Here is a 12,180-nt window from a genome sequence, read left to right as displayed (position 1 = left end):
CTGGCTGCAGACAGAGAGGGGGAAACCAGGGTGGGTAAAGGGCAAAATTCCACCTGCAAGTGGATGTGGATAAGGAAGTTCCACCTCAAAGGTGGTGGAGAAAGGGATTGGGAGAGGAAAACATCAGCTGTGTGTGTCCCCTCCTCTGGCAGGGACAGAGCTCTATACCCTGAGCTTTGGGTATTCCTGGGAAAAGGGGAGGAAAAACCCAAAGTCCCGTGAGGAACTTGAAGCTTTCTTCCCTTTGGGCTTGACTGGTAACTGCTGATTGTGCAGGAAGAGCCCCAAATAACCTGGATTTGGTGCAGGAGAGCTGGGCAGGTCCTGCAGGTGCTGGCATCAACCTCAGCCCCTGAGCCAAGGGATCCATGGATGCTTCCAAAGCAGCCTGGGACACCTCGAGACCTCTGGCAGGGCAGGGCAAGGGCTGGGGCTTCCTCTGCTGTCACTTGAGTTTTATTCCCTGAGCCACCCCAGAGGGTGAGTAGATAGGGGAGGGGGTGACAGGGGTCTTCTCCAGGACAGACTCTGGGGGTCCCCAGCACTGTGAGGAGGATGAGGAGGATGAGGATCTGCCAGGGACCTCCTACTCCCTGTTATCCCTGCTGCTGCAGAAGGGGGGAAGGCAGAGACAGGGAGGTGACACTTGGGCTCCGTGGGAACATCCCCTGGAGGAGGAGGAGGGGAAAGCAAGAGGAGTCACGATGGGGAACACACTCCAGGAACCCATGGCTGGGGCAGTTTCCTTCATCCCTGGAAATGAACATCCCAGGAAAGTGCCCCGGGGTCCTCTGCACGCTGCCACCACCCCTTAGTCCCATCCCTGAGCTCGGTGCCACCCGGGTCCTCTTGGTGGCCCTGGGGGATGTCCTGAAGGTCTCCCCAATGGGGTGTGGGGGGTGTCTCTTCCATCCTGAGTGTCCCCCTCCTACTCGTGAGCTTTGTGCTGAGCTGGGAGGCAGCCTGGAGCTTGGGGTGAGTCGAGTGACATGGGGGTATCCGGGGTACCCAGGGACTCATCCCACCGGAGTGGAGCTGGGAGAAGAATTTCCTTCTATAGGGGGAGGAAGAAAAATTAAAAAAAAAAAAAACCAGACTTTTTTTAAATTTATTTTTTATTTTTTTTAGTGCAGGCTGCCCAGGGAGCCAGCACCCATGGCCACGTGCTGGGCCTGACTGCCTCCATGTGAGGCTGTGAATGGTGCTGTGTGTGCAGCAGACAGGGGCTCTCTGTGGAAGCAGCAGATCCCAGGGAGCAGCAGGGTCACAAGCCCTGCATGTGACAGGAGTTACCCCAGGACAGGCCCCCCATGGCCACTCCATCCCCCTGGGGGGCTGTGGGCAGGGGCTGTGGGCATCCTGCCCTGGGAAGCCTCTCTCCCCTTCCAGCTCTCTGGGCTGGGAGCTCCCAGTGGTGTCCAGGAGCTGCATCCAAGGGCTCCGGGAGCATTTCCATTGGGAATTCCTCCTTGTGGGGGTGCCAGCCTCCCAAACTCCTGGAGCAGATCCCCCTCCCCACCCTAAGATCCTGCTCAGCCACCCAAATAGGACCAGGACTGGGAAGGTCGAGGAGGGAGATGCTCCCTGGGTGGCAAAAATCCCCTTGGAGGATCCGGGTGCTCAGTGCCCATCCTGGGCAGCTTGGGGTGCCCAACGTGTCCCCCCCAGATGTCCAGGGGGACAGGCACAGCTTCTCCCGTTCTTCCCTGGGGATGTCCCTGCTCCTGGCACAGCTCGCAGAGCTCTCCCTGTGCCCCTGGCCCTGCTTCCTCCCTGATGGGGGCTCTGAATCTCTGGAAAACCAAGAAATAATTAATAATTAATAATACAAAATTAAACATCTCCTGTGGAGGTGGCAGGAGGTGAGGAGCAGAAGGTTCTGGGAGCTCCTTCCTCCCACCACCCCCTCCCCAACCCTGCAGCTTTTGGGGCCCTCCCTGGTGTGTGGGATGAAGAGAAGAGGCTGGGACCCTGGGAGCATCCCCTGGAGCAGGAGGAGAAAGGCAGAGGGGAGGCACGATGGGGTTTTGTGTTTTTTACAGGAATTATGAGGTGTTTTCTTGGTCCCTGGGTATCCCAGCTTGTGCCACCCTGAGCTGTCCCCAGCAGGACTCTTGTCCCCCGTGGGTGACACCAGCTCTCCTTCCACAGTCCTGGAAGCTTTGGGACAAAAGATGGATGGTGGGGAGGGAGTGAGCAGAAACATCTCCCTGGAAGGGAAAAGCAGCAGCCAAAACCCCCTGAGTTGATGTCACCCCCTGGGAAGGACAAGCTCTGCAAGGCTTATCTGGGTGCTCTGGCAGGACATGGGGCTCCCTTCTTTTGATGTGTCAATGACCTGCAGAGAAGAAAGGACTTTGGGGAGGTCATTGCCCAGAACATTTCTCCAGAGTTTAACCTCTTTCTGAGCTGCTGGTTTGCTCACATCCTGCCTGGAGTGTGGGGAGGTCACTGGCAGGGACTGGGAGTCCCAGTATCCAGCTGGGCTGTGGGGCTGAGCTGCTCTGCCTGTCCCCTCGGCTCCAAGGGCTGCAGGACCAAGGGATTCCTGCTGGGCAGGATGCTGAGATGGTGGCCTCGGGCTCTGTCCCCTCAGGGCTGGTTTGCAAAGGTTGAGCACAGCCTCTGGGTGACCGGAAAGCTGCTCAGCTCTCCTGCAAACCCTGGGCTTGGGTGAGGAGCCCTTCCCTGGCTGAGCCTGGGGAGAGGAGGAGAGCTGAGGAGAGCTGAGCATCTCCTCTGGGCCCCTCTGGTGGCTTCACCAGCCCTCCCATCCCCAGAACCATTGGGGTGGCACCAGGGGGTGACAAAACCCCAAGGGTTGCTTGGAGGAAGGCTGGTGGGGAGGTCCTGCTGAGCGTGGGGACCCCTCCCCAGGTCCCCAGCCCAGGGGGAGAAGGTCCAAGCCCTGCAAGCAACCAAACCCACTGCTCCTTCAGCTCTGAACCTTCAGGGACCTCAGGGCAGGGGGCTGGTGTTGGCCAGAAGATGGTGCTGGAAGGAAAGTGATGGGAGAGCTTCCCCCACCCCTCTCCTGGCGGCAGAGAAGGCTTTAGATTATTTTTCTTTCTTTCTTTTTTTTTTTTTTTCCTTTAAGAAAGGCTGCAAAAATAACTCAGCAGCAGCAGGTTTAATGGTCCCAGCTCCACCCCCCAGTTATTTATTGCATCCAGCAGGTTACTGAGAGCTAAACTGCAGTAACCTGAGAGCTGGGAGGCCAAGGCTGCTTCTGGGCAGAGGGTTCTCTGGGCAGCTAATGGAAGCATCACCCTGATGGATGGTGGTTTTAGGCTGATTTATTTTTCCCCAGGATCCTTCTCATCACCTCCTCCTCCATGGCTGGGCCAGGCCAGGCTGCCCCACTGGGGGGTAAGGCTGGGGATTCCCCCCCCAAAAAAAAAAACAATTAAAAAGGGCAAATTATCTAGGGAGGACCCCACCCTGGGGAAGGTCCCTGTCCCTCTGGGGAATGCTGGGCACATGCAGGAATAGTTGGGTTCTGCTGCAGCTTTGGGTGTCCTGTGCTGTTCTGTCCTGCTGGGGACACCTCTGGAGCATCCCCAGCATCTCGGGTCCCTCCTGGTGGTCCTGCCTTCCCATCCTTGGCTTTCTCCTGCTCTCCCATCCTTGGCTTTCCCATCCTTTCTCCTGCTCTCCCATCCTTTCTCCTGCTCCCCACTGCTTTCTCCAGGATCCCAGCTCCTGGAGCAGGCTGCCCAGTGCCAAGATGAGCAGTGCAGAGCCCTTTCCTCCTTTCCTCCTCCCATCCTCACACCTCTGGGAGCTTTGCCAGGAGCCAGGGATGGTGCCAACCTCTGCTGAGCACAGCAGGGACCAAACCTCTCACCCAGCTGAGATGGGGATGTGCTGGGGCTGAGGGCATCCCCTTTCCTGCCCTTCCCTGCCAGGTGCCAGCACAAAGCCCTGCACCCTGCTGCACCTGGGACAGGATCCTTGCTGGCCAGGTCCTGGCAGGATCCAAGCAGTTGTGTTTGCATCAAGCAGAGCTCTCCCTGCTCCACATCCTCAGCCTCCCAGGGAACATCTCCAAAAGCTGCCCAGGAGCTGCTGCCCAGGAGCTGCTGCCCAGGAGCTGCTGCCCGTGCTGGGTCTCCTGTTCCAAGCTGGGACAATGGGAATGGGATTTCCAGAGAGTTAGGAGTGAGACTTGGAGTTTGCTGGGATGGAGCTGGTGCAGGAGCTGAGCAGGAGGGGAGGTTGGTGTTTGTCTGCTCGTCCTCTGGGGGTGTGATGGGGGCACCAGGGGGCTGAGAAGGTGACTGCTGGGTGCAGGGCTGGGGTGCAGGGTGCCTGGAGGGGTTTCAGAGCCCTGGGGATGTGGTGCTGAGGGAGATGGGGCAGTGCTGGGGCATCAGTTGGATTGGATGCTCTGAAAGGGCTTTCCCAAGCAGAGTGATTTGGTGATTCCCAGCCTGAGTCATTCCAGAGCTGAGGACCTCTGGGTGGTGGGGTAGCACCCCCAAACCTGCATGGAGGAGGGAGAGCTGTGGGCAAAGAGGGTCTGAGGCTGCTGGGGGATGCTATGGGCTGGAGGGAGCTGGAATTTATCCCAAGAATTAAACCCCTGTCCTGGGGGGCAGGGGGCTGAGGGGATGGGAGGTGGTTCCAGGGCTGTCCCTGTCAAGAGGAGGTGGTGGAGAGGAGATTGTCTCCATGTGTGTCCTGGGGACAGGGGCTGCTACAGGGCCATTGTCCCTTCTGGTGGGGGGAGACTCAGTCTGGACATCCTTTCAGCTGCCAACTTTCTCCACTGGGATCCCCGGGCCTGTTATAGGCTGATTAAATATTAAAACAATTCATTTTGTACTTAAACTGTTGGGAAGGCTCCTGCTGACGGTGACTTTGAAGTCTGCAGTGCAAGAGTTTGCTCTGCCCTGCTGCTCCCCCCTGTCCCCAGCTGGGATGGGATGGGATGGGATGGGATGGGATGGGATGGGGATGCTCCCTTGGTGCATGCAGCTGGAGCCCTCTCCAAGCATCACCTTCATCTTCATCATCCTCCAAGCATGACCTCAGCCTGGACCATCCAAGACCCAGCTGTGAGGCTGCTGTTGGCTTTGGTGACCCCAAGCCAGGTGGTCTCCTGTCCCCCCGGGTTTGTGGGTGCTGTGGGTGGCAGCAGGGGTGCTGCATGGGGTGTCACCCCCCTGCAGGGCACACGGGAGGTGGTGGAGGGAAGAGACCCAAGCACAACCCCAGAGGGACTGGGGCTGGGGACACCCCAGAGCCCCTCAGCCCTCAGGGGTGTCCCTGGCAGGCTCTGCAGGGGGTGGAGGTGACAATTTGGGTGAGCTCAGGGATTTTCTACCTCTGCTTTGAGCTTTGCCTGGGGCCAGCCTGGCCCGTGGCCATTTCCCCTCCCTGTCCCCAAGGTCTCAGCACTGAAGTTCCCACACAGGTTCTGTCATCCTGGGCATCACCTGGAAAGAGGAAGAGGAGCAGGATCTGAGCCCAGGTCCTGGGATCTCAGGCAGTTTGCAGCAGCAGAGAGAGGAGGAGAGCTGCTGGGAGGTGAGGAGCAGAACCCCCAACCCTGGGAGGATGCTGGAGCAGAACCCCCAACCCTGGGAGATTGCTGGAGCCCCTGGAGGGCTCAGGGCTTCAGTTCCAAGCTGCAGTTTCCCTGTGGGGTCCCAGCTCAGGAGAATCCCAGGTGGCAGCAGTGCAGGAGGACCTGGATCTCCTCTGGCTGCTGGGATGAAGGAAAAGGTGAGTGGTGAAATCTCTCCTCTCCCCAGCTGGCTCTGCCTTCCTTACCCCCCCTCCCTCTCTCCCTCCCCCTTTTCCAGCCCCAGCTTTTCCATCTGCTGGCTGTGAAAGGCAGGGAAGTCTCAGCAGAGCTCATTACTCCTGGCTGCTGGCTCTGCAGAGGGCTGGGGGGTCCTGCACGTGATGGGTGGGAGGTGATTCCTGTTGGAGATGTTGGGTGCTGGGGGAGGGGGAAATCACTGCAGGCTGCTGGGGCAGGGAAGCAGCAGAAACCCAGGCAGAGGGAGAGGACAGGGGCTTCCCAGCATCCAGGAGGCTTTCCAGGCTCCAAGGAAACATTCCTGGTGTCCAGAGTGTGCCCCACGGGTGGGCACCCCAAAGGGCTCCTCCAGGGCTGATGCTCAGCACCACCAAACCAACCTGGGCAGAAGCTGTGGCCCAGGAGGTCCTCATGTCTTGGTGGGACATGACTGCCCTGAACCCCCCTTTTCCTCCTTCCTCTGCCCCCCCCCAACTCTCTGCTCCGGGCACACATGGAGCCAGCAAGCCAGTCCTCCAGCCATGCCCCAGATTCTTGGGACATCTTGGGGCAGAGTCCCCTGGCATGGCTGTCAGTGGGACAAAGGGAGGAGAAGGGGTGGAGGTGGCTCTGATGTCCCCGAGCCTGTGCAGGATGGAGCTGGTGGCCCAGAGCCAAGCAGAGAGCAGGGTTTGCTGGTGGAAGGTGGCCAGAAGAACCTCAAGAAATCCTTCTAAGGTCTCAGAGCAGAAGGAGTCCCCACAGGGGTGTGTTTGGTGGTTGAGGAAACTGAGGCACGAAGGGGAGAAATTAATGCCCCGGGGGGAGGAACCTGTTCCCCTTCAGAGTGATTTCCTTCCCAAGCCCTGGGGAGCTCCCAGGGATGCTCTTGGTCCCCGACATGGGCAGGGGGCTCACAGCCCCTCTCCCCTGCTGTCTGCACCCCCCGTGCATCCCCACTGCTCCAAATCCGGGGTGGAAATGGGGCAGAAAAATTCCCCAGGCACAGCCTGGTGGGGAGGTGGCTCCTCACCTGCTTCCTGCACTTGGAAAATGTATTAATTTTTATTTATGTCCCATCCCCACTCTCCAGCTGGCTGGTGTCGAGCAACTCACACCTACCCTCCCTGCCTCAGTTTCCCTTCTTTGCAGATGAGAGCTGGGGGTGTCCCTTTCCTTTGGGGGGCTTGAGATGTGCTCCAGGAGCCCAGCAAGCCCAGGATTAGCCCTACAGGGGAGCAGAGAAGCTGCTGAGTGATTGATGTGCCCATGGCAGGGCTGGAGGAGCCTTGCAGGATGGTGCTGAGCAGGACCCAGAGGTCTGGGTGAGGGCACTTCCTGGGCTGGGGGATCTAAGGGGAGCTCTGAGCAGCATTTGGGGTGCCCAGGCCAGGGACTGCTCCTCTGGGACCACTGCAAGCAGGATGGAGACATTTCCCATGCAAGGCATCCAGAGTTCAGGAATAGGGCTTGCACACTTTGGAGCCAGGGAATTAGGAGGTTTTTAAGGTCCCTTCCCACCCAAACCATTCCGTGACTTCCCCACAGCCTGCTCAGCCCTTGCCATGGGTCCCCATCTCCCTACAGACCCCAAACCCACAGGTCTCACCCCCTTGGCTTGGCCCAACAGGTCCAGTTTCCATCTGGTGGCTCCAGCCCTGGGACCTGGGTTCTTTCCTATGGGATTCCCCCCGGGTACCTGTTTGCAGGGGGCTGGGACCCCCCCTCTGCATCCCCATCCCCAAGAACCCCCCGGGCCCCATCCCCATCCCCGGGTGCTGTGTCAGGGATTTGTTTGACAACACCGTGAGCATCAGCTCCTCAGGAACACAGGCACAGCCAGGGCTTTGTCTGTAGTTTCCTTTTTTTTGCCTCTCCCCCTCTTTTTTTTTTTTTTTTTCCCCTTCTTTTTTATTTTTTTTTTTCCTAAAGGAAGCTCTGAGGAAAAAAAAAAAAAAAAAAAAAGCATGAATGATTCATGGATGTGTGGGGAGGGGGGAAAGAGAGAGGGAGAGAAAGAGAGATTAAGGGAGAGGAGCTTCAAAGTGACTGGAGCCGATTTGAAGTCCTGAGCGTTCCTGTGCTGGGCAGGCCAGGAATTCACCAGAGAGGCCCCATCAAGCTCCCCCCCCCCAGCCCTCCACCCCGGCCTCATCCCTGCTGCCTCCTCCTCCTCCTCCAAACCAGGAGTTCAGAGTTCAGCCCCATCTAATGATGCGAGGGCTCCCAGCCCCTCTCCCACTGGCATCTGCTTAGAGGCACAGCCCTTCCCTGGTGGCTTGGCCTGGCTTAAAATAACATTAAAATTAAAAAAAAAATACAAATATGGATATATATAGAGAGAGAGAGGAGGAGGAGGAGGAGTGGAATGAGATGCAGGGATCATTTAAAAAAGAGAAAAGTATAAAAAAAAAAAATTCTACTGGTGGTAAAGAAGCTTTGATTCTGAATATTAAAAAAAAGCCCATTGGAGTTCAGCCTAAGCAGAATAGAATCATAGAATCATAGAATTAGCCGGGTTGGAAGGGACCTCAGAGACTGTGCTGCCCTGCTTTGTGTGCACGGGGGGGACTTTGGGACAGCAAATCCCCACTGTCACCCGTGTGGGGACAGAGGAGCCCAGGGGTGGCTGGGCTGGGCTGGGCTCTGCCCCTCTCCCTCTGGGAGGGATGGGGATTTGTTTTGAGGCCAAGCTGGTGTTTTATGTCCCTCTGCAGGGAGGTTCTGGCATTCCAGAACTTGGGTTTGCTGTGGGAAGGGAGGAAAGGAAATGGGAAAGGAAATGGGAAAGGGAAGGGAAGGGAAGGGAAGGGAAGGGAAGGGAAGGGAAGGGAAGGGAAGGGAAGGGAAGGGAAGGGAAGGGAAGGGAAGGGAAGGGAAGGGAAGGGAAGGGAAGGGAAGGGAAGGGGAAGGGAAGGGAAGGGAAGGGAAAGGGAAGGAAAGGAAAGGAAAGGAAAGGAAAGGAAAGGAAAGGAAAGGAAAGGAAAGGAAAGGAAAGGAAAGGAAAGGAAAGGAAAGGAAAGGAAAGGAAAGGAAAGGAAAGGAAAGGAAAGGAAAGGAAAGGAAAGGAAAGGAAAGGAAATTCCGTCCCTGGCACGAGTCTTGAGGTAATTCATTTTCCCTTTAATTTCCTTTTAATTACAGGTCCTGTAAGCCCAGTTGCTGGCCAGGTGTCCCATGTCCTGGTGCTCACCCCATCAGGAACCGAGGGGACCCCTGGGTGGTGAATTCTGCCCCAAGAGGGGACAATTCGGGTGCCTGTGGGGCAGCAGCTGATCCCAGGGACAGAACCAGCATCTGAAAGTGGTGCCTGGCTAAAACAAGGACCTCAAACCCTACAAATGTTCCAATTTGAGAAATGAAAAGAGCAGCAAATCAAACCAGAAGCTTTAAAGTAATGGTTAAAAAAGGGGGAGAAATAATGCAGCTGTCCCGTCCTAATAGGTGGTGATGTGTAATTAGTGCTAACGAGGAAACACAGGGAAATGATGTAGAGCAAATAATGCTGTCACAAGTGTCAGGCCAAAGTTAATATTTAATTTCCAAGGAGATTTTCAGGGATTTCTGAAGTTCTTTTTTTCTTTTTTTCTTTTTTTCTTTTTTTCTTTTTTTCTTTTTTTCTTTTTTTCTTTTTTTTTTTTTTATTTGGGGGGGGGGAGGAGCAAAATCTTTTAAACCCGGGGGGGAATCCAAAGCAAAGGAGTTTGCAAAAAAAAAAAACACGTTTGGGTTTGGATTTGTGCTGATTGAGAAGGAAAAAAAACCCCCGAGCTGGTGAGGTGCTGGCTGAGCAGGTCTGGAAGCTTTTCCTGGCTCTGAGGAGCCCCAGGGCTGAGCTGGGAGAGCAGAGGGAAATCCTCTCTCCTGGGCATGGATCTGGGGTGCCTGCAGAAGGGGGGCAGGACCTGGGTGTTGTGCCAGAACCTCTCCACTGATTCCTCTCCGCTTTCCTTGCCCTCCCTGGGCATTTGGACCAAGCACAGCCCCTCCCAGGTGTGTTGGGAGTCCCTGGGAACACCCAGTGTGACCCACAGGATGGGTGAGGACTGGGGTGGGACCCCTCCCAACAGCTCCTCAGCCTCTGAGCTGAGCTCGCAGCCTCCAAAGAACTTCTCTGAGGATGCTTCAGCTCAGGCAGTGCCCAAAAGGAGCGTTCTGACCACCAGGTGGAGAAGCTGCTCCTGCACCAGCCCATCCCCGTGGCTCCAGGCCTTCCCTTCAGCCTCGGCTTTGCTTTTTTTCTGGCGTTCTACTTGACAGAGGAGGAGGCTGAAACCTGCCTGGGATTTGCCCTGGCTGTGGCTGGAAGAGGAGTGACCAACCCTGACCGATGCCTCCTTCTCCGAGTGAGTTGTTGATTGTGTCGTGATTATGACGTCACTGATGACGTCAGCACCCAGCCTGGGACTCACCTCCGGCGTCAGAATTGTTGGCTCCTTTTTGCCTCTGTTCACCCAGCGCTTGGTGTGGTTTGCATCCCCTCCAGCAACAGGAGAGATGGGGAAAAGAGGAAGGGTGGGATGGATGGAACAGGAAGGTTTGGAGACAGATTTGCAGCTGGTGCCTGCGTGCTGAGCCAGCAGGTCTGGGTCAGAACCACCAGCACATCCTCTTGCTTTGGTGTCCCTGCTGGACCCTCAGCTCTCCTGTGTGCTCCTTACAATCACAGAATCCTAGAATGGGCTGGCTTGGAAGGGACCTCAGAGCTCATCAAGTCCAACCCTTGGGTTGAAAAACCCACCAGGGTGTTGCTGGACATGTGCAGCCCCCCCCAGAGCCCACGGGGGGCTTTGCCCAGTCCTCCCCTCCCCCTGTGCCTTCTGACTGAGTTGAAAGCAGGTTGGGAAATACCTTCAGCAAATCCCTTGTCCTCTCAGCCATTCAGCTGAGGTGATCATGCCTTACTTTGCTTCATGTCAACTTGGCTTAAAATTTTTATCAGAGCCATGGGGGCTGATCCTGGGGGTGGTCACTGGGCTGGGGAAATGGCAGAGGAGTGGCTGAAGGATTCAGCAGAGGCAGGAAACATCCCTTGCTCTGAGCCAGTCCTGCTGGGAGCAGCTCTGGGCTCCAAACAGCTCAGCCTGGGTTTTATCAAGGGTGGAAGGAGCTCAGGTTGATCATAGAATCATAGAATCACAGAATGGGCTGGGTTGGAGGGTTCCTCAGAGCTCATCAAGTCCAACCCTTGATCCACTCCCCCCGTGGTTCCCAGCCCATGGCACTCAGTGCCACATCCAGGCTCTTTGGAAAGATCTCCAGACACGGAGAATCCACTACTTCCCTGGGCAGCCCATTCCAATGCCTGATCACTCTCTCCAGAAAGAAATTCTTTCTCATCTCCAACCTAAACCTCCCCTGGCACAACTTGAGACCCTGCCCTCTTGTCTTGCTGAGAGTTGCCTGGGAAAAGAGCCCAACCCCCCCTGGCTCCAACCTCCTTTCAGGGAGTTGCAGAGAGTGATGAGGTCTCCCCTGAGCCTCCTCTTCTCCAGCCTGAACACCCCCAGCTCCCTCAGCCCTTCCTCACAGCAATTCTGCTGGATCCCTTCACAGCCTCCTTGCTCTTCTCTGGACCTGCTCCAGCACCTCAAGCTCCTTCCTGAGCTGAGGGGCCCAGAACTGGACACAGGACTCAAGCTGTGGCCTCCCCAGGGCTGAGCACAGGGGCAGAATCCCTTCCCTGGACCTGCTGGCCACGCTGTTCCTGAGCCAGCCCAGGATGCCATTGGCCTTCTTGGCCACCTGGGCACACTGCTGGCTCCTCTTCAGCTTCCTGGCAATCCAGACTCCCAGGTCCCTTTCTCCAACCACTCTGTGCCCAGCCTGGAGCTCCCCATGGGGCTGTTGTGTTGAACCTCATCCCCTTGGGATCATCCCAACTCTCCAGTCTGTCCAGGTCCCTCTGCAGAGCCTTCTCTGATCCCAGCTCCTGCCCCCCATGGATAACCATGAAATTCTCCATGGGAAGCTGCAACTGGGAGCTTGAGGTGAAAATTCCCCAGAGTCCCCCTTGGGTCTCACTGCCCAGCTCCTCAGGCAGAGCAGAACAGACACAGCCTAAAGAGCTCCCAGCCCAGAGTCAGCATTTCTGCCCCGACCTAAGTAACCATGGATTATTTAGCAGGACACTTGTTGATGCACACTTACATTTTCCTCCCAGAGGAGCTGATTATCTTCCTGCCCCCAGTGCTGCCATGGCTGGGCTGGGGCTGGAGCAGGGCTGGGGCTGGAGAAGGGCTGGGGATGGAGCAGGACTGGGGATGGAGCAGGGCTGGGGATGGAGCAGGGCTCAGCACTGGGAGCTGGGGATGCAGGCTCAGAGCAGGGCGCCCATGGCTGGCACTGGCAATGGTGGGGAGAGGGGTTCTTGGGGGGCAGGGATGGGTGAGGGGTCTATGGGCGGAAGAAAAGTGGGAGAAGTGCAGTTG

The sequence above is a fragment of the Calypte anna genome, chromosome 4 (assembly GCF_003957555.1).
Source record: "Calypte anna isolate BGI_N300 chromosome 4, bCalAnn1_v1.p, whole genome shotgun sequence".
In the NCBI taxonomy this organism is placed as follows: Eukaryota; Metazoa; Chordata; class Aves; order Apodiformes; family Trochilidae; genus Calypte; species Calypte anna.
This window is presented reverse-complemented; position numbering follows the sequence as displayed.